The following is a 23,514-nucleotide window of genomic DNA, read 5'->3' on the forward strand; positions in this document are numbered from 1 at the left end:
GACATTGTTCTAGTTGCTTGGGTTATATCATTGTGGTAGACTATACTGTTATTTCCAGGTATCCACTCCTCCTGTGTAAGAGAATTGTCCACGCTCAGACTTACCATGAATTCCTGTAAGTTCCTCATTCCATTGTCATATGATGCATTCTGGCAAAGCATAGTGAGTGAGCTCATTATGTGCCTCATCCAAGGAGAAGCTTTAAAAGCTTTGCTAAATGTCTTGGCCATGTGCTCTGGTTCTACAATAAGCACATCCCAGAGAATGGTTACACCTTCCCTATATCTCCTCAACCTGGCCTGAGACGCTACAGACAGCTCAGCAGAACCCAGCAGGATCCGGCAGAGCCTTGGATGACTCACAGCCTTGAATAAAAAAATAAATGTTTTTGTAGATGGCACTGAGAGTTGTTAGCTACGCAACATTTATTGCAACAGAAATTTACTAAGAGAGCCAATGAACAAAATAAACAATATTCCTACTCTCAGGGAGGTTACAGTCTACATATGCTTAGTGTATAAAAGAAAATAATATTTGACCAGGATGTGGTCAAATATGACAACTTAAGTATTTATTCCTATTCTTTTTAGTTTGTGTTTTTTTTAAAAAAAACTTCCTTTGATTGGTGTTTTTCAAAGTTGTGGGAAACAAAAGCAATACATGCGTAAGGCACTTATGACAAAATTTACACTTTTGATTTCCTTGTACTGATCCTAATTCCACTTGAAGCAATAATAGCAAATGAAATATGTTGCCGTTAAATGAATTAATTCATCTTGCAATGAAGAAAAGAATCTATTTGGAGAAAGAAGCTTGAATTGTGCATAAAACCCTTATGTAAACCTAAATTGTGAATGAAATCATTAGGCTGAATGAAAATTTTTATAATGTCCTATGCAATGTCGTCTCTTAGAGAGTGAGGTTGTTTAAACCTTATTCCAGAATTTTCCCTCTTCCCGTGGACATTTACTTCTCCTGTGTGCCAAAATCCCTTCATTCAATTCACAATTCACAATTTTTGATGTACTGCCACCATTCCTATAGGGCCTTTCTCCTCCTGGAATCACAAGTATCAAGGAGGTTTAAATGTTTTATGTTTCCTTCTTAACATATATTTCCTCTTTTTTACAACGGGTTTTATGAAGTTAATGCCTCAATCCTAATACCAGAAATTTCAGGAATAATTCATTCAAAATGAGTATTACCATGTGTGTGGCACTGACATCAGCATGCCTGATACATAAAAAAAGAAGAGGTGGGGGGAGGGAGAAGGTAAGAAGGGTTCTTGCTTTTACACTGCTTACATTCTAGAAGTCAAGGGAAAAGATGAATAAATAAGTTTTTAAAATTCTATGCACACACACATATAGATAATAATAAGTTGAAGTTTTTAATTGATTTGTTGGCAAAGGCTTTGCTGAGAAAGTGATAAATGAGTAAATGCCCAAAGGCTGTGAGGCAGCAAGCCTTGCAGAATTCTAGAGGAAATGAATTTTGAGCAGAGGAAATGGCATGTATAGAGAGAGGCCCTGCTGTGGGAGCACGTCTGGCAGAATAGAAATAGAAAGGAATGAGCAAGGGAAAGGGCAGATGACTTAGAGAGAGAACAAGGGGCTAAATCACATTGGGTCTCAAAGGCCCTTATAAGCATTTGGCTACAACCAGAGGCCGCTGGAGGATTTTAAATAGGGAAGTGGCATCATCTGACTTCTTTTTAACTTAGTTACTTTGATCTCTGTGTCGAGGAAACACTGAAGGGCAGGAAGGCAGAAGAAGCAGAGACCAGTTAGGGGGAGCTGAATAGTGGTGAGAGATGCCTTCCTGGCCTGGTCCAGGAAGGCATCAGAATCCATGACATACTATTACTTGAAAGTGGTCATATTTTATACTTTCTCTTTGTGGACATGTAATTGTCATTTCAGAGATAGGCGAGTGGGATAGATGAGAGATTTGCTGTAAAACCATTTGCTATAAAACAAACACAAAATTGAAACAAATAAAATCTCCACTAGAGGGTTTAAGGGCCCATAATAGAAACATAGGATAAACCATTCGTTCAAACTAAGTAAGAAACTTTGCTTGGTTTAGACACAGAAAATACATACTGACAAAGTTTCTTAAATTAACAATATTCTTAGAAGTTTAGTTTATGGCCCTGCCTTACACAACTAAAAAGGCCATTGAAAATGCACATTAGCAAGAGGTCTCTCAGTGAAAGGTGTGAAAGAAATGTCAGTGTTATAATGCTATATTTTTGGATACTTTGTACAGATTTAACTATAGTAATAGATTATTTTCCTTATACATTTAGCATATATAGGTGTTCAATAACAATATAGAACTTAGTTTATTAACTTTATTTTAATCATATCAGAAAGTATGTATTCTGCTATAACTTTCTTCTTTTTCCTTTTTTTTTTTAAATTTAGGTATAGTTGTTTTACAACGTTGTGTTAGTTTCTACTGTACAGTGTACTGGAGTTCCTTGTGCTATTCAGCAGGTTCTTATTAGTTATCTATTTTATACATATTAGTGTATATATGTCAATCCCAATCTCCCAACTTTTTTCTTATACTACATTTTATGTTTGTAAGCTGCGGCCTGTTGATCTATTATGTATTATAGATGAGGTTCATTTATTTTTACTGTTGTTTTGTATCACAATGTATATTTTTCCAGTCTCAGGTTGACAGATAGTTTGAGTTGTTTCCAATGTTTTGGCATTATCAACTAGTCTGTAAATACTCCTGTATGTGTCTCCTGGAACATAATGCTGGAGGATGTCATGGTATTTTTCTAGAACTGAAATTGTTTGAATGTAAGACATCTACATCTTCAACTTTACAAAATCATGCCAAATTGTTTTTCAAAGTGGGGGCACTGGTTACACTCCTGTTATTCACATGCTTATGAATACATAATATTAGCTGGTCTTTCCATTTTCCCCCATACAAGTATGTATAAGATGATGTCAATTGTGGTTTAATTAGAAATTCCATGATTATGCTTATTAGGCATGTGTTTCTTCTTGCATGTAAATATTTTACTTTTAGGAGTTGCTTGTATATTATCATATTGATTTTTCCCTCAATTTGTTTCTTTGTATGTTCTGAATATTAATCCATTGTTGGTTATGTAGTCTGTAGTTGACACCTCCTAGGTTATGTCTTGCATTTTTCTCGTAATGTTTTAAAAAATGTAACATGTATAATGATAGCTCTTTTCTGTTCCCCAAGGATATTTAGATTAGATATAATAATACTGGAAGGATATTATTTTGACTTTTTAAGGAAGAAGAAATCCACTTAGAGGATAAAAGAGACTTCCAAAGTCAGTCAGAATTGTTTTGAAATCCAAATTATGTCCTAGGTCATGCTTTTTGTCATGCTTCAGAACATGTCATTTTTAGAGCACTTCCTTTTAGAATAAATATGTTTTCTTTATGAAGGTTGGATCCAACTGGTTTTTTTTTTTTTTAACTTCTTGGAATATATGACATATTAATTGAGTCAACTCTAGATTTTGGATTAGGGTGTCCTTAGTTACTTCTTATGGCACTCAAGCAAGTAAAATCATTAACTTTGCTTACAGCCAAAACACATTAGACCAGTAAACTCTGTAGTTAGGTGTAATACAAAACTAAAATATCATATAATTTTAATGGTCATTTGATTTGTGTCGGAGATATGGAGGTAAAATCCAATTTTAATTTTTTAGAATGTTGTAAATACCATGAAAATTGGATAATCATTCATTCCAGGTACTATCCAATAATCCATTATTTAGTGTAGTATTTCTGTGCAAAATGAATAAAGACTGTGTATAAACTAAGTTGACTCATGTAGCACAAAGAATATCTACTTTTACCCCAAACTTTTTCATTTTAATAGAAAATAGATTAAAAGACCAATGAAACATTTTTCTATTAATGAAAATATTATTTTAAACAAAAAGAGATGGAACTGTACATTATAACTAAGCTCTTTATGCTGAAGTTTATTATATATTTTGAATCAAACCAAAAAGTTTAAGAATTTGTACCAGTGTTTGGTCAACCTCAGAGCTCACATATTTTTAATAAAACCCTCTGTTGTGTGTTTACAATTGTTTATGTGGCTTCTTCATATGGTCAGCAGCTGGGAGTTATGCAACATCAAGACCGTGAAATGTTCTACGTAATTCCCAGTGCCTTCCTTATGCAAAATCCTAACAGTAGCAGAGTTACGAATTTGAGCCTTAGATAAATAATATATTTTAATGCATTCTGAGAGAAATGACCTTAGTGTTCTACAACAATACCAAAACACCTGAGGCACTGACAAAAGCTATAAAACTGAGTGTCTGAAAGTGCAAATGTTGGTGCAAAGGGATACGGGATGCCTCTTATCACTGTAGGCTGTATGGAAAAGCATGCATTTTGGAAATTGACTTGAGTTTGTATCTTAATTTTCCCTCTTACTAGCTGCGTAGTTTATTTTAACCTGTAAAATAGGACATTTCACTAGTCTAGTTTAGGCTACAGTAACAAAAACCCTGAAAACCTGAGTAGTTTATAAAAAAATGACTCAGGCCATGTGTCTGTCATGAATTGACAGACTTCATCATATCTGCTCACTCTGTGACACAGCCTGAGAAAGAAACCACTATCTGAAAAGTTGTTATTAGCTGAAGCAGAGGGAAAGAGCTCCCACAAATAAATAATTCAGTCCAGAAGTAACCAGCACTCACTATGTGGTCCCACCCAGTCATGGTAGAGTCTGAAAGAGCAGTCTTATCATCTACCTGCAAAGCAAAGACCCAGAAATACTAGATGCAGCATGAAAGATCACCACAGTGTTGTCAGGAATTCACTAATAATCTGCATAAAATTTCTCACATAGTGTTTATTAAATGCAATGGTAGATATCTGGAAGCATTCTTCATTAGGTTATTACCCAGCACGCAATATTGGCATTAGGGAGAAAAGATAAAATGACATCATCTAGGAATAGAGTTTGTCTATACTTTATAGCCCATCTTATGTTAAGTTTCTTTGGTGAAAATATTTTTAAAATATACAGAGTTTTTTTCATTTGAAAATATTTAAAATGGCATTATCATCATCACAATTATCCAGCTAATAATGAAAACTAGAAGTTTAGTCTGAAAATCAGAGGACTTATGTTTTCAGATACTCTTTGGATCTTTTCTAAATGTAATAAACATGGCACAAAAATTTTTTCATAAAGCAACATTTTAATGAATAATTCAAATGAAGAGAATCAAACAATAAATTTTATGGTTCAATCCTTTAAATTTTTTGAGGTAACTAGACCCAGAAAATTAATTTTCTTTTCCCCAAGGCCATGAAATTATTTGCTGGCAGGGGTTGGGAAATTGTCTCCTTCATATCTTCTCACCATGTTGTTGGTGGAACAGCTAGACAAACATGTTCTGATTTCTAAAAGTTTGGTGTTTTCTAGATCATTCCTCACAGAATAGTATGTATAGCATTTAAATTCCTATAATGAGTGAAGAAAATTTACTGCTACATCTCCAAACCTCTGCACGACTATGAAAAGCACAGTTTAATTCCATTTGTATTCCGTGAATATTTATCATATTTATCATTAAAAAATTGTAGATTTATATCAGAAAGAGTCTCGAAAGAGATCAAGACAAGAAAAAAAAATTGTAACTATGTCTGAAAAAAACGAGTCTTGAAAAAACATTATGTGTTACAATCTTGACCTCCAGATAGATGAGTGACTCATAATGCAAAAAAAGATATTGCATGTCATCTATAAGTTATTTAGAATACAGGTTCGTATTACTATAAATCAGACATTATAACCCAATTCTAAGTTATCAAACTTCATCACACAAGTAACTGATTGATTTCTGTTTATTTATTTATTTGTTTATTAACTATAGTCCCCGTGCTGTACATTACATCCTCAACACTTATTTATCTTATGACTGGAAGTTTGTACCTTAGACTTTTAAAATTATACCCTAAAACCACCCCCCAAAAGGGAAGTGAATATATCTTTTTGAGGCATTTTATTTAGAGACAAGGAATTATATTAACTTCTTGCTGAAAAGAAGGGATTTAACAACCTTAACCATATCTGATACTTATCTAAATGTGAAGGTTTGCTTACCACTTAACTTAAACGTACATATCTCTGTAAACTTAGGGTGAATATATATATAAGTTTAAAAATACAAAAAAACATATCTACTGATTCTTCAATAAAATTATAATCCAATGAATTTTAAGAAACTTCAAATAATAAATATATAAGCAATAAATATATATACATATAGTACTTGGGAGATTTTTTTAAGTCACGGTTATTTTCATTCACGCTTCTAGAATAAATTCAGAAGAGTTTCCTTTTCATGGGGAAGAGTAATTTTTTTCATTCTCTTGTCTTGGATAACTGACCCAACCTGCATCAAATATATTACATTCCAACCTTTGTCATACAATATTACTCTGGCAAGGTTAACTGGCACAAACTTTACCAGGATCAGAAACTGATTCTTAATCCCTCTTGAGGGACAAAGCTGGGTGATATGATTTGCAAGATAAATAGAGACAGATCAACTCTGTTATCAGTACTCTTAGCCACTCTACTTTATTGCATCTCACTTGAAGCTAAGGCACTACCAAGTATCAGGAAGGGAATGAAACTACAAATTATGTCAGGAGGCAGGTGAGTGTTTATTATCCTGACATCTGAAATCTGGGAACAGAAATTCTTATCATTTACTTATTATAAAACAGATGTAAATTTGCTTACTGTAATGTAATAATCAATAATTCAAAACTAAGTTAAAAAAAGAAAAACAATAATCTATAGCTAACATCATGCTTCATAATGGAAGACTGACTGCATTCCTCATTAAATGAGGGTAAGGCAAGGATGTCAGTTCTCACCACTCATTCAACATGGCAGTTAATGAGGAAAGAAAAGGAAATAAAAGGCATATAAATAGGAAAGGAAGATATAAACTTTCTCTATTTGCAGGTGACATTGTAATCTACATAGAAAATTCCAGGAATCTACTAGTCAATCTACCAATCTATTCTATACAGTAGCAATAATAACATGGAAACCAAAATTAAAACCAGTACCATTTATAATCACTCAAAAATCAAAATACATAAGTATAAATTTAACAAAACATGTACAGTATTTGTATACTAAAAATTTCAAAGCACTGAAGAGAAATAATCATTTTAATAATCCGGAAAACTGAACATAGTAAGGATGTTGATGATCGCCAGATTAATCTATAGATTTAACGCAAACCTATCAAAATTCCAGTAATATATTTACAAGTATTTCTAAATTCACACATTCTTTGGGATTTGTAAGCTTTAATTTTCAAAAATATAAGTGCATTAAAAAGCATAATCTTTAACGGAACTTGGGGTAAATTACTTTGTAACCAAAGAATGCTCATATTTGAGGACCTTTAAAGCCTTATACATCTGCGTTTGCAGTTTGGGATCCCAGAGTCACAGAATATAGCATAACATTTTATTTTATACAATAAGTAAAACAATTCATATAAAACATAAAGATGGGCAACTTATGTTATTCTACTTAAGTGAGAGCATCATGAAGGAGCAACAGGAGTGGTGATGGCCAGCCTCTCCAAGACAAATAAAAGAAATAAATGAAATATTTAGAAAAACTTTGTCAGTTCTAAAATGATTCTTATCACGTATTCTACCAAATTGAATGTGGAGAACAGAATATATTATTATGTGAAGGTAATGGTTCACTAAAAGACAGAATTAAATAAAGTCATGAGATGTGTTTTTCATATAGAAAACAACCAAAAAAATTTACAGTGACCAAGAAAATGCTCCTCCTCAGACTGGTTACTTCCCCTTGGTTGCATTTCAGTTCCCATGTGACATGTGGCATTTTGTATCTTGACACATTACAGTCTTAAACCTATGACCTTCCAGAGAGTTTAGTGCAGTCAGAATTTATTGCCACAAAGATAAGAGGATAATTTAGTTTTTCAAATACAGTTTGGATGAATGTCGAGGCAACCTATCACCAACCCAAAATCTCAAATGGAGAGCATCTTCAGAAAGTTCCATTCCCATGATATAAAAAGTAAGACCATCTGTGATCAGTATTTGATGAGTAAAAGAATCTTTTTGCCTGAAATATTTTTTCTATTTATAAATTCCACAGAGTGAATTTAATTGGGCTGTAAAAATCCAATGACTCTTAATATTTCAAAACTTATTAAAACCCAGAGAATTGTGAATTCATCACTGGGCAAATTTTTTGTTTGTTTGTTTACTCCCCAGTTCTTTCTACTGCTCTTCAAATGACTAGTTAATGGAAGCCAGCAAAAGAGAGCTTATATTTATCTCTATAATAACAAATAGCTGGTTAATGCACAACAGAACAAAGAATTAAATATGACTCTAAAATTTAAAATAAATAATGAAGGAGGTTAGTAAGTAGAGCTAATAAATTAAGGTTACTAGCTGAGGTTCAGGTCACAGGGGTTAAGGTCACTCATACATTCTTCAATTTAAGGAGAGTAGGATTAGTAGCTTGAGAACAGAGGCTTTGGAAAAAGAAATATCTGGGTTTGAGTTGTATCTCTGCCATTCACTTGCCGTGAACATGGATAATTCATCTTACATCTCCAAGTCTCAGTTTCCCGAGCTGTAAAAGTGCATGATAAATAAGACCAATTTCATAGAGATGTTGTCAGATCTTAAGTGGCTTAATCTATTATAGTGTTTTATAAAATACCTAGCACAAAATAATTATTCAATAAATCTTAGCTATTTTGAGTCCTGCATACTCCCCAGGAGTTTAGAAAAATGTGGATTCCTTAAAGACAGTGAATACCCTCTAGTTAGTCCACTTCTATAGACACCTAATTCGATGGCTTCTGGGAAAAAATAATTAAGGAGAACAAAACACTGATGATTTTATTAAGAAGTTAACCTGTTTATGTGCTGACCTGAGTTCATTTGTTCAAAAATATTCGTTTACAGTTATACAGCTATGACATTAATGGTTTTTCTATAAGCAAATTGGTAGTGGAACTGAACATAGTATGGGGTTAATGTTGTTTTTGCTAGACAATAAAAATTATTATGGACCTAATCATATTATCAAAATTAGTACCTGCTTTTTATGGAAAACTTGAAGTGCAGAAAGGAGAAAATTGGATGAATTTACTATAGTTTATGGCCTGCTGGGTTTTGTTTTTACACTTTTTTCATGAGCACTTTCTCATGTCATTAAATTGTCAACAAAATCCTCATTTTTAATGGCTGTATAATGAGTCCAATGAATTCTGAAAACTATTTACAAGTTGCTTAGTCTCTTTGAATCTTAGTTTCCCTGTCTGCAGCATGGTGATGATAATAGCCACCCCAAAGGCTTACTGTGGGGACTAATGAGGCAGTGCTTGTGAAAATGCTGGGATGGTAAGCTAGAATGCACTATACAAATGTTAGTTAGTATTAGCTCTATTAAGCCAATAAGGGGAAAAAAACCTGATGGGGTGAATATTGGCAGAAAAAGAAAAGCTTTGACTGCTATTTTATAGTGATTTTCTATTTCAAGAGGAGGAATGGGTTTTATTGTCTCTCTTTTTTTTTTAACTTATGATTAATATTGCTACCATATAATTAGAATAAATTCTCCAGAAAATAGAGGTAGAAGGAAAGTCAAAGTCTGCAAGTAGGCAGAGAATAAGAAGAAGTAGGAAGAGTTACCTCAAGTGGTCATCACCATTTTAAGGATTAAGAAATATTAAATTGGATTCATGCAAATATTTTTAAATCTTCATACTTGTATTTTTAATTTTTTGAATGTTTTGAGATGTATTTTGCTTTAGAGAGCATCAAAAAGTGGGGTCCATCCTCCATTCTACACTTACTCCCTCATTTCTTTGTTTTTAATAAATTCAAGTATTCAAAAGTATCTATTATATTTGGGGGGGAAGATTTTAATTTTATAAATATGGGTGAATGTTCTAATAACATTCTAATGTTCTAATGTTCTAATAACATTCTAATGTTATAATAATAATGTTTTTGTTACTCTCAAAAAAATCTCTTGATAGTGTTCCTGTCACAGTAAAATATAGAAAAACATTTGGGTGGTTTTTGGTCTACTGCTTTTTGGGAGGTTATGCTTCAAAAAGTTGAAATATGTCAGAGAGCCACACATCCAGTTTTATTGTTAAGCACAACAATCTACTTTATCTTAGTAAAGTTCAACATGATGAAAAGCAATTCTTGTGTACCAAAAGCAAATCATAAGTATGCACTGGGCTGAATGATAAAAGACTTGAGTTCTACCACCGATTCTGCTGGTTCTGCTACCAGTTTGGGCAATGACTAATAGCAAGCAAGTATAAAAGGCTTTTGCTTATAATGCAAATCAAATCCCATCTCACGCATACAAAGGTGTTTTGCATTCATCTGTCATTTCAACCAGAATTATTGCAAAGTTTTTCCTCTCTCTTTCTCTACCTCCAGGATATAGCATTTTTTTTTTCTGATTTATATGGTCCTCATTGAACTCCTCTAAATCTTCCCTGTGTTTATTATATCACCACCATCCTTTCTTTTTTCAAACCTTCTTTCTTCTTTTAAAGAGACATAAAAATATATTACAAATGTAAGCTGGAATTAGCTTCATGTCCTGAAATTACAACTTGGCTCTCATGAAGGCCACTGAGAGTACCTCAAAATCTCTCTGCAGTTTGTGTAGAAAAATCATGGTGAAAGATAAAGAATACTTTTTTTCCTCCTTTTCTGAATATTTTAGAAGAAAAAACTAAGGGATGATATGTGAACAGAAAGAACACTATTTGAGTATCCCATTGTTTACATTCCATTTGGGGAAATATGACCTATAGAGGGCAAACAATTAGCAAACCATGAAACCTCATACATATTTGATGAGTCAAAAAGTATTTATAGAGTGGCTAATAAGTAGCTTACCAATTGCTCAACTGTGTGGTCCAGATGAGGAAAGTAGGAGTTAAGAGCAGAGAGTACCTACATCATCTACTACATTTCCAAAGATTTTTGTTTTAAACATTATGAGCTCCTATGAAGAGGGTTTGGTATGTTGGCCAGGAATCAAATCTGTCAACTGCTTTGAAGATAGTTAGGTTTCCAAAATGAACTCTGTAATAAAGGCAGGGAAACCGGATGGGGCAAAAACAGAGATAATGAGTCCATTAAATGAGACCACACTCATTGTCTGAATGAGTACTTGCATCTGAAGAACTTTCCAAAGGAGACTAAGCTTGCTTAATTTAGAAAAGTCTTGGAGGAAGAGTAGCATTTGAGCCCAGCTCAATAACCTCATGCTCTTCTGAGCTACAAATTGCTGCAATAATTTAGTAGGTTTACCACATTCTTTATATACTTTCCCAAATGATTTTAAGTCATATGCTTATTACATGAATTCAAATTAATTTTGTTGTGATTGTTTTTTGGACTCTAACACCCCTAAAATATTCTATGAGAGTAAATAAAGAGTTGAGCCAGGCATTGCTTTTATGTTCAGCTCCTGGCACTTTATGAGCACTAAATAAACTAATCTTGGGGTGATATGGAATGAATTAACCTTGGGGTGCTTTAGAACCTATGCTAGCAATGGCTGATTTGCTGAGTTTTTTTGAGCAATCACTGATGTTCATTTTCAATAACTGAGTTGAGAATTGCTCCTATAGTTCCTCTCCTCTATTCTTCAAGGTCACATGTGCTCTGTGAAAAGCAGAAGTAGCCACATTTTTACAGCCCAAGAGATTCTTCATGCTTCATCTGGTTCAAAACCCCTCTTCCTACTCGGTTTTCTTGTTTCTATCCAGGGTCCTTATACATGAATTTTTCTCTTTGTCTTGAAATTGATAAACAACTTGAATACGCTACTCAGATTTTAGTTGTGATTTTGGTTTTACTTGTGAATATTGCCCCTTGAATAGCCCATTTTCGTGACAGCCAAGCTAAGCCAGCTCAGCACCTCCTCAGCCCCACTCCATCCATAGCCCAGGGAAGGACAGCTCAGGTCTCCAGATTGTCTGGAATTAAAGAAACTGACAGGTTTTTTCCAGGACTGGGATTCCCCTGGGAGTGCCCCATCATGCCTGAGTGGACAAAAAAATATTACTTCCTCATTTTCCTAAGATCTAACAATTATACGTAGTCCCTAAGGTGTTCCTAAATTGTCATGTTGCAGCATGTCCCGATGAGGTTTTATATATGTAAAAATAATCTCTGTAAAAGACTTGTAAATGGTTCTTTCCTTGTTATTTATTAATTTAACAAACTCAGAATAATTTAAATAAACTTTCTGATATACTTTCCTGGGATCTTGAAGCTGGTTAAAGAACTAATATTGACTAACCAAGGTTTTGTTTTCACCTCTGCATTATCTAACAACAAAATATTGCTTGGTTCCTTGCTTGCTTGTTTTCTGTGTTATTTATGAACACAGCTTTGCCTGCCTCTTGGTTTCTGACAATAGAACTTAGTAAAGCAGAAAATCTATTAAAAACCTACTCCTGATTTGTTTTCTTTATTACAAAACAATATGGATAGCATTAATCTGAATTTTGGGGTTAGATATTTTCTTCTGGTACTAAAATTAATCAAATAAAATTTTCCATTCTTTTTATGATCCAAAAAGCACAAAGTTTTTAAAGTAGTCATGATTATATTTATTGACAGCTTTTCACACACTCATATTCTGGTATGTTGAAATACTTATCTTCATTTTCTGATATCCTTTTATTACACTTTTACAGTATTATTGGGGAAAGAAGAAAAATTCTAATTAATATTATTGATCTCTTAGAAAAAAATACATGGACTGTTCGTTGAAAATCACTGGCCTATACCCTTTTCCCTGAGTTCCACAAAGTATATTTCCAACAGCCTATTGAAATGTCAGACTTCATCCCACACTGAACTTGTCTTTCACCTACAAGCAACCTCTTCCTCAGGTTAGTCTTCATTCTATAATCCTTATCTTTTAAAATAGTGTACACCGTCAATTAGAAGCCCTGAGTCACCTTTAACTCCCATCACATTGTTTGGGTTTTTTTTTTTTTATTCTCCAACATCAAATCAATTAACAAAAACTGTTGGGCTTCCCTGGTGGCGCAGTAGTTGAGAATCTGCCTGCCAATGCAGGGGACACGGGTTCGAGCCCTAGTCTGGGAAGATCCCACATGCCGCGGAGCAACTGGGCCCGTGAGCCACAATCACTGAGCCTGCGCGTCTGGAGCCTGTGCTCCGCAACAACAGAGGCCGCGATAGTGAGAGGCCTGCGCACCGCGATGAAGAGTGGCCCCCGCTCGCCGCAACTAGAGAAAGCCCTCGCACAGAAACGAAGACCCAACACAGCCATAAAATAAATAAAAAAATAAATAAATAAAAACTGTCAATTCAATCTCAAAAGTATTTCTTAAATCTGGCTTTTCCTATGAATCTGTACTGCTGCCACCTACTCTAAACATAACCATGCCTCACTCAGACATGCTTCAGCCACCAGAACTTTCTTTGACCTTCCATCTTTCATATAGCTACTAGATTTATCTCCTTATAAAGTAAATCTCCAGTCAATTATTCAGTCATTTGGTCACTTTTTAATTCTTTTATTCAAGAAATACTCAAGCAACATCATTTTTGAGCCCAAATTTGATTTTGTGTTCCTTTTTAGGTTGCCCATTATAAAGTTTGAGCCACTTTTATAGCTCACCCCCCACAGATGTGTAAATTCATTAGTGAAGTCATTGGTGTACCAGCTTCATTGCTCACTCCATTTTATATAATTCCCTCTTATTTACTTTTTCTATTTGGTTTTATCGTTGTCTTGTGTTGTGTATAACTTTATAATTAAGTTGTGCCACAAGATGAAGCATATATATAGTCATCCATTCACATTTCCAAACCTAATCTTACTGACTTCAAAAAATCATTCTGGAGTCCTTATTACTCATTAGATAAAATACACAAAGCTTAGCACTGCTGCATTGTCTGGTCCCTACAATTCTTCAGTATCATGTCCCAGAGTCCGGTGTTCTAGACCACAGATCTTCTAAGGAGTCATAGAGTAAGCTTTTCAACTTACCATGTTTTGTATTTTGATGATATTATCAAACATGCTCTGAGGAGCACAAGTATTTCATAACATGAAAATAAGAATTTCCTAATATAAAAGTTATAGTAGCAAGTAAGTTTGAAAAGTGGCATATAACACATTCTTCTTATGAAGACCCTGACTGCACAATTGCTTAAATCTAAAGTAGTACTTTTCAAACCTAAAGATTTTAAGACTCACCTGAGACATTTTTTTTTTAAGTCATGGATTATCGGGCCTATTTAAAGGAAGATTCTGAATCATGTATCTGAGGTAGGCACTGAGGTCTGAATGTTACCCCCTTCCCAATTCACATGTTGAAATCCTAATGCCTATTGTGATAGTATTAGGAAGTACGGCCTTTGGGAGGATCTTGGCTCATGACCCTCCCAAATCATGAAGAGAATCTCATTCTCTTCATGAATGAAATTAATGCCTGTGTGAAAGAGGACTGAGATCTGAAGCCTCTTCCACCATGTGAAGACACGATGAGAAGTCTGCAACCCCAAAGACAGTGTGGACTTAAAAAAAATGCACAACGTGAGAGTTGCGAGTTAAGTTTTATTTGGGGCAAAATGAGGACTGCAGCCTGGGAGACAGCATCCCAGATAGCTCTGAGAAACTGCTCCAAAGAGGCAGGGGGGAAGGTCAGTATATATGTGATTTTGGTGAAGGGGGAATGCATGCAATCGAGCATATATTTTTTACAGAATATTTCTGCTAGTCTTGTGCAGGTTACTGCTAGTCACGAGGAGCAGACATCACCATGAAGGATTTTAGTGCTTTTCTGGATATGAGAAGATACAAGAATTAGGCTCATAAAATTGGCTCCTGAAAATATCTAACTGTCTGAAGACCTGTTCTGCTAGTTTTTCCCAGAGCACAGAGTGCCTCATTTCTGCTCTCCACCTGAACTCCTTTCAGGGGGTGTCGAAAGTCAGCAGCTGCAGCAGCACATGATTTAATCCTTGTAGAGGTAGACGGCAAGTGCCAATGGAAAATGCCCATTCGTAGTTGACAGTAGCTTTCACCAGAACTCAACCATGCTATCACCCTGATCTCGCACTTGCAGCCACCAGAACTGTGGAGAGTAAATTTCTGTTTATAAGCTACGCAGCCTGTGGTATTTTATTATAACAAAATGGAAAGGACTAAGACAGTGAGTTTGTGAAATCTGTATTTTTATTAAGTGACCTAAAGTACATTTATAACCCAGAAAATTTAAGAAACACTTGCTAAAATTTCTGAGAATGCTGCAATAAAGAGACCTTTATTACCTTTGTTTACCCAGTGTTTGCCAAGCATGTTTAGGTATGGACATCTTTTTTTTATCTGACATCTAGTTCTCAGAAATGCTGGCTTGTGTTATTCTCTCTACACAAAATTATCTTCCCAACCAGGAAAATTCCTGGACATCCTTCAAGATGAAGCTCAAAGCAACTTTCTCCATGAAGACTTCCCTGAGCTCTCCTACTCAGCCCTACTTCCAGCATTATAACATGTATCTAGTCACATTGTATTATTTTAACAATGCAATTTATTTCCTTCCTCTATTTCCTTTCTCTAGTTTCTGAGTAACTTGAGGGCACTGAACACATACTTTACATGTTGAATGCATATGAATAAATAAATTCATGAAAGACTCCATGAATGAATGGTATGATATCATCAAGCCTTCTATAATAGAATAATTATGGATCAATCAGCACAAAATAATCAGAATTAATGGTATAGTCAAATTACAATTTTGTTCTTTATATCAATTTTGTTCTTTATATTTAACTCATTACTAGGGCATATGTTAATGTAAAGTAATCTTCACATGTAATATTAGAAAAATCTATTCCTAAGTTTATGACTACCACCACTCACTATGTCACATTTCTCTTCTAGACTTTTCTTCTTGATCAAATCTTTCCTGGACTTTAAGACAGCAGGAGAATCAATGCTTTCTCACACTGTCATGCATTTACCACATTCCTCCTGAGCTAATAGCTTAAGTATACTTTTAGGATTTATAAGAGAGAAACATTTCTATGAAACGTTTGCGTAGGCAGATTTTTATATGAGATACAGGAAAGATGACTTCAATATATTTACTGTAATAGTTTCTTAAGGATCTCATGTGGACTGAAAATATGGGCCCAGTATTTTTCAAAATTTTAATTTTTGGTTTGATTGTTTTCATTGTCTTATATAAATATTTACAGAATACCTCTTAGTACAAATGAAGAGAAAATCTAAAACTGAACATTAGTTGAAATTTCGTGAAGATTCTTAGCAAAAGAGACAACTGCTATGTGTATTGAAATCAAATGTTTATTATTGTGGGGTCTATTTTGGCATTATAATTTCCACATAGTTACCCAAAACAATATACAAGTATGATTTTCTTTTTTCTAGTCAGCAGACATGCAGTTTAATATCCTATTGTTAACTTCTCAATTTAAAAATTATTTTTAGAATAGAATGTATTCAATCAGTGACTGTAGCCAACTGTGCTGTGTTCATAAAAATAATTCTGTTCAAGTTTAGACTTAAAAAAATAAAATACAGGATTTGTTTTGAGAAATCGATAATTAACTCTATTGTATGTGTTCTTAAAAATGCACTTTATCCTTTAAGACAATGTGTGCATATGTTGTTTTCAAAAATACATGAATTATGACTTCATAAAGCATGTTACCATTTCTTTGAATTACTGGTCATCTGCTTTTAAGTGAAAAAACAGACTTATCTGTTTTTAACCTGAAGAATTCCCACAATAGAGCTTTACATATAGAAGGCAATAAACCTCTGTTGATTTTATCTGTCAACTTCATTTAACTACTCACTGAGTCAACTATAAGCAACATATGGAACTCAACAGAAGAATGATCCTGATCTATGACGAAGAAACTAAATGGTAAGATGAAAGATTCCAAAGGTTAAAACAAAAAGTAAAAAAGTTTCTACTTTCTAAATGTAGGAAGTCCTGCATGAATAGCAGAGGCCTCTGGATTATTTCTAAATAGCCAAAGGGATTCTTCTGACTAGAAATTTATTGCATTGGCTCAGACAAAAATGTGGCTTATTTGTATATCTTTAATGGTGTTGCATTTCTCATAAGCCACTTATGAGCAGTGGTAGCTAACACATACACAAAGAAGCCACGGACAAGGAGAGAGAAAAGCCACATTCCATTACACAAATTCATGTCCCCTTGGCTCGGTTCCTAGAGCAATGTGGGTCACACAGAAGGAGGCTTGCTGTTTGCCAGCCCTATTTTCATTGGTAGAGGGAACCACCTGCAGATTGGTTGCAAGGTTATGGGAAGTCTCTGGTGGTATTTCAATCAGTATGCCTTTGGTAGTTCTGTCTCTGAGTCCAGCTCCCATTCCTCTATTAACCAAGACAGGTGTGGTCAGATTCCTTTGGTCTTGATTCATTGGTTCTTATTCATGGAAAACTCCCTGGTATTTTTCCCAAGAAATAATAGCAATCCATATCAATTTTAGCCATTTAATTTGTTGCTAAATTCACTGGCATGCTATGTCACAGGCAATTATATTATTGGATTCCTGAACTTCCTATTTCTCTGTCTTTTCTTCAGACTATTTTACTTTAACCTTGCACTCTGTAGAATAAAATAGTTATGCCTTTTACAGTAATGCCTGTACCTACTCATACAAATACAGTTTACATGCTCCATTAAGCATGTTATAAATTGGCTCCTTAGAAATCCTAAGAAAAGCTTCTTGATGTTTACTATTTCAGAATATGTCTCATAAATTAAATGTTACTTTGAGTTTAAACTCACTTTTGAGTGAGCTTAAAAAAAAACCCTGAAGATTTACTAATGTCTGCAAAATTTGTATTTATGTTAGTTGGATGTTTAAGGTGTTTTTCTTTTTACTGATTCCGATTTTGTATATCTGAGTCTTTATACTCTGCCTCTGCATTTCCTTATGGTCTTTGTTAATACCCGAAGTGCATCACCTAATTTGAAACATACTTGCTGCTGTTTTCAACTATATTCAGTTTGTAGGTTAAATATATGAGATAAAGTAACTGTAGAAAATGTGAATTTCTAATGCTAGACATTCCAAATAGGCCTTTGCAGCCAGGAATGTGAGTTAGTCTGGGCAAGGAATGATAAACTTGGGTTATTTTAAAGTAATAGGCAATGGGTGTGAATTCTGAATTTAGAAGTTTATCTATTTAATTTATATGAAAGGTTGTGTTAGAAGACTGGACTTGGAGGGTCTTGTATGAAATGTACCCAAGCACAAACAAGTTTGGTGTGTGATGTTAAGACCAGACACACCAAAAGTAAGTGATGCAGAAGGAAATGTGGTTCAACTTCCTCTGTCCTTGTCCAGCTGTCAGTCTCTGGTGGCAGCCACTTTAGTTTAGGTGGGAAGGAAATAGGATATTAGAGTGAGTGAACAAATAAGGAGAGTGAAACAGGATGTACATGCTGTGACTAATAAGAGCAAAGCACCCGTAGGTTTACAACTCCTGCCCAGACTAACTCACATTCCTATCTGTACAGCCTAGTTGGAATGTCTTTTACCCATAAGCCTGAAGGCAGAAGTGATGGGCACTGACAGAAGAATGGCTTCCACATGCTTTCAATATGGTGGAAGTTTCAGGTGAAGGTCTAATTTGATTGGCCACCCTCATGATTTGGGTGGAGCACCAAAAGAGATACTTTTCACAGATCCACGTCTGTTTTTTAGGGAAAATAAGGTTAAATAACAAAACTGAAATGCTGTGGTAATAATAAATCAACGAAGCATATTCAGTAGCATATGTGAAAAATTCCAAACAATAGTAAAGGCAAGAATATATGATTGAAACAAACAAATGGGCTACAGTGTAAAAATGAAGTCTTCATCTAAAGCCACTTTTTCTACCGTTGAAAAGAACAACTAGCTCCTAGGAAGCATAAAATAAATGACATTTCTATAGTTACATGCTCTTTACCATAGGGACAAATATACACTTAAGTGATGTGTTTCAAATCAAATATACACCAGATAATAACATACAGCGATATGCAGCAAATTTGGGACACTGAGGCCTATGTTAGTCCAGGCGAGAGAAACAAGATAGTTTAATGTAAAATGTTTAGCCTAATGAATCTGTCTACATTTCAAATTATGTGCTTCCTCATTTGTTCAGCCACAGAGGATGGTTTGACTAAAATTAGGTTCCTGAGGTAAGGAAAAGTAGACTGTCCTATCTCAGATCTTCTCTGTTCTTGGGGTTCAGGGAGATTAGGTACCATGCCCAGGATTACACAGTCAGAAATGTGAAGATCTAGCATGAGAGTCTAGGATTTTTACTCCAAACTCTATGTCCTTTCTCCCATCTCACATATCCCTAAAGTTATGGTTCAATCCCAATTCAAGCCACTGACCATACCGAAATAAATCACATAGGCTTTAGGACTCTCCCACTAATCTCCCAGTTCTCACTAGACCAAGCGTAGGTCAGAATATTGATCTTTCTTATGATTGGTCTCAAAGCCTTATGTTGACACAGCAGCAGGCTGAAATCTGGTTTTAAATTCTATGAATTTACTTATTCCTATAATTAAAGCTCATTAAATCTACTGTGGACCATAAAACCAAAGAGAACAAGCCATGTGTCTTCCCTCAAAAAATTCAGAGACCAGTGCAGAGACAGACAATAAAATGGACAATTACAATTCACCACACTAATATAGAAACTTCTTTTTTTAAAGAAAAGGCAAAAATAAAACTCTAAATAAGACTAATAAAACTAATATTTAATGGCTGGCAGAAAAAGAGTAGCTAATGATAGTCACTGCAAAGCACAGAATAAAGTGCAGAGATGAAGGCTGGGCCAGTAAGCACCCTGGGACACCTTCTGTGTCCCTTTCTCCATCTACAAAAAAGGAGAGTATGAAAATTCAGTGGGTATGTCTCATCAATGTGTTAATATATATCCGGTTCTTTACAAAGTGATCCATACTGTATTTTATTTACATTATTATTACTCTATGAAATAATGTCCACATGATTTGTATAACTGGAAAATTTGCAATAATGTTTAGATATTTGTACCATTTTAATTGAATTATATGTTAGCAAATAAAACAACCTATCAATATATTATTCTAAAAATAGTATATGTGCATATGTAATCTATAGCCAAGACTCTCCCTCAATAGTTATCTGTATTTATTCTTAAGAAGACCACTGTTAAGGATTCTAAAAATGAATTTTCAAGGATTTTTGTTCCGTATTTTTGTATTCTCCTTCTTAGTGTGGCAGAAACGTGAATATTGTGCATATTACTGAGATGTTTATCCTATAATAATATTATCTGGCATTCTCCTCATTTGTCTTTCCAATACTTCTAGTTTTACACATTTGTGGATATATAACAGCTCAAGAGTGTGGGCCAGTGGCTCGCTGCAATGAAAGCGGGAGATAATGGAGACTTAGACTCTAGTCTCATCTCTGTCGATAACTTGCCTAAAATCTTGGGTAATCCTTGGATTCCAACCCAACATTCATTCAATAAATGAGAGCTGGAAGTAAGGTGCTATGATAGGCACTATAAGAGTTGGGCTAATGAGCTGTGGTATTGTCATTTAAGAATTTGACAGTATGCAGGAGAGATAAAGTTAGCATAAAATAACAAAAATATATATTAAGTGTTATAAAAGCTACAGAAGTAAAATGCCATGAGAGCTTTTTAGGGGTACTATGGTTTCCAGCCATGGTTACCAGGAAAGGCATGTTAGAGTACAAAGCAGGAACGCCTCTCTTCATTGCTGAAACACAATACTGAAATATTTTTAGTAATAGAATTTTAGGTAGTGTTACAGAAAGTAGAATACAATTGTTATTTTTAACTACAATAACTATGAAGTTGTAAGGATTACCATAAAATGTGTTATTGTTCTTTGAGCTTATAGAAAGCACTGAATAATGAATGTCAGAAATCATTAGATAGTGTAGATTTCATACGCATTCAAATATGTACTCTCCAATATACCTTAGTATTTCACATTCATCAGCCTATAATTTTTGACCTAAGTATATATACTTTCAAATTAGCTTGTAAAATAACCCTTTACTTATTTAAGACAAAATTATGATACTCCAACTAGCTATATCCTAGATCAAATTTTCTGCCATTTTTGCCACTTGAAAATAAAGCAGCTACCTTTTCAGAACTGAAAGAATACTTTCTTTTAAAGCCATGAAGCTGTATTAATAGAATCCCAAACATTCCATAGTGGTGGCTCAACATGCTAAAATGTAAGTTCAGAAAGCCCATTTTGATCCAAACTGTTTACTCTGATTTTCAGCAGGGGACACTGAACAAGGGTCCACAGTTCAGTTCTTGAAACTGTGGTCTAGGTAGAGAACCACAGGGAGGCGGACTGGCAACTTTCAGAATGCCGAGGAGACAGGGCAAAGGGTTGTTCCTGACATTTTTCAGATGACTTTCTAAACAGAACTCTTCTATTACAGTTTTTGAAAGGGGGTTTCAGTAGTAACAGAGCAAGATTCAGAGGTGGGGAAGTTGCTATTAACATGGTGGAAAACTGCATTTTGGTGGTTGGAGTCAAGAATGAGAAGGAAAGAGGGGAAAAGTAGACAGAAAGAAAAGAAAGGCATTGACTAGTGGACAAAAATGCAAATGGCATTTTTTTAATCAAAGTGTCTCATTTGATGTTTACACAAAAATCCAAAAAGCACCACATGAATATAGTGGGTTTTCTAAGACAGAGAAAGAAAACTATGTCATTAATCCAAATATTGAATTTCACCTATGAAACCGGAACAGGGCGCCACATTTAACAAAATGGTACAGGTGAACATTTGGATAACACAACGGTCCCTGGAAAAGCTGTTCTATTAATTAGCCCTCAATAATACTTCTTTTTCATAGATTGGCAAATAGTCTTGTGTGCAAATTTGGTAAGAATTTAATTGTTTTCAGTGGAAGTTTGGATTGAAAAAACTTTCTTGCAGAAATACTGATTCTTTGAGAAGCAACAGGCACTCATGCAGAAATAAGTTCTGCCTACCTAACAGAAATGATTTATGTATCTCACCCACCACAAGGGAAGTTCCTTTAGAGAAGACCCTTCCTTATGTTATATACTTTTGACACTCTGACGCTTACCACAATATCTAGTACATAGTAAGAACTCATTAAGTTGGATGAATGGAATTGAAATGTCCATAGTGGAGCAGAAACTACCTCCATTCAACAGTGACCAGTCACAGACATGGGACTCAACTCCTTGTCTGATATGCAGAAGATTATAGCTTAAATATAGCCCTTTTGGGGCACTTTCTGAGCAATGTTTTTCTTCACAGTCGTATCACAAGTTACAAAGTTCAGCTGGAAAAAAATCACAAATGAAACATCTTCCCTGCTAATTCAACCATGGAAATTCAAACACGGCAATTGAGTTTTGGAAAGCAGAGGCTCTTTCATCCACCTGACTGACATAGCATTATCAGTTGACAGACTCATTACCACATGGTTATCAACTTACTCAAGCAAATGAAAATTTCATGAATACCTAGCTGTGGTGGCAGATGTTAACAGAGGCTGGCAGAGAGATTTAAAACATATTATGTACAAGTTTCTCATTTCTTATTACAAATTGTTTTCACTTTACTGATATGAACTTCAGGAATTGTCATGCTTTTCTCCTTTTGTTGTTTAGATCAGTATTCACTGCAAAACAATTCTTTGCATTCAGTCCTTGCCAATTTTGATAAGGTGCAAATATTTTTTTGGCCTAGGTGAAGTGGAGCGAAATGAACATTTTTATACTATTTCTGTCTAGAAATGAAATTACTAAAACAGGTCAAAAGTGAATTTAGAATAATATCATAAAGGTGTCCTATACTAAATTTTTAATAGAAAACCTGTTTATTGAGATCTCTGCTGTAAGGAAGAGTGGATATTATTTTTGTCATTTTAAAGTAAACACATAAAAGAAATGTTTAGTCAAGTCTAATCAAGACAAGAAAGTGTATTGTTTTCTACATTATTTTGCTTTTTCTTTCTTTTGATTTTTTAAAGTATTTGAACAATCTTTGTTTGAGACAGACAAGGTTGAAGGGTTGAGGATGGTGCAAAGGAACCAGGGTTTGAATACATTCAACAGTCTTGTAATAAACACTCTGAGCACCTAATGTGGGTCAAGCACAGCAGACATAGCTTTAATTAACCTCATCATTTATGGTTTAAAATTAATAAGACAAACATCTCCTGTCAAAATTCTTACATCCAGATTCTCATATTATCTCTCTTAGACCAATGCAATTAAGATCAAGGAACTAATGTGTCTTCATATGGATAGAACATTTCTACAAGTGATAG

This window comes from Balaenoptera acutorostrata, chromosome 1 (assembly GCF_949987535.1).
Source record: "Balaenoptera acutorostrata chromosome 1, mBalAcu1.1, whole genome shotgun sequence".
In the NCBI taxonomy this organism is placed as follows: domain Eukaryota; kingdom Metazoa; phylum Chordata; class Mammalia; order Artiodactyla; family Balaenopteridae; genus Balaenoptera; species Balaenoptera acutorostrata.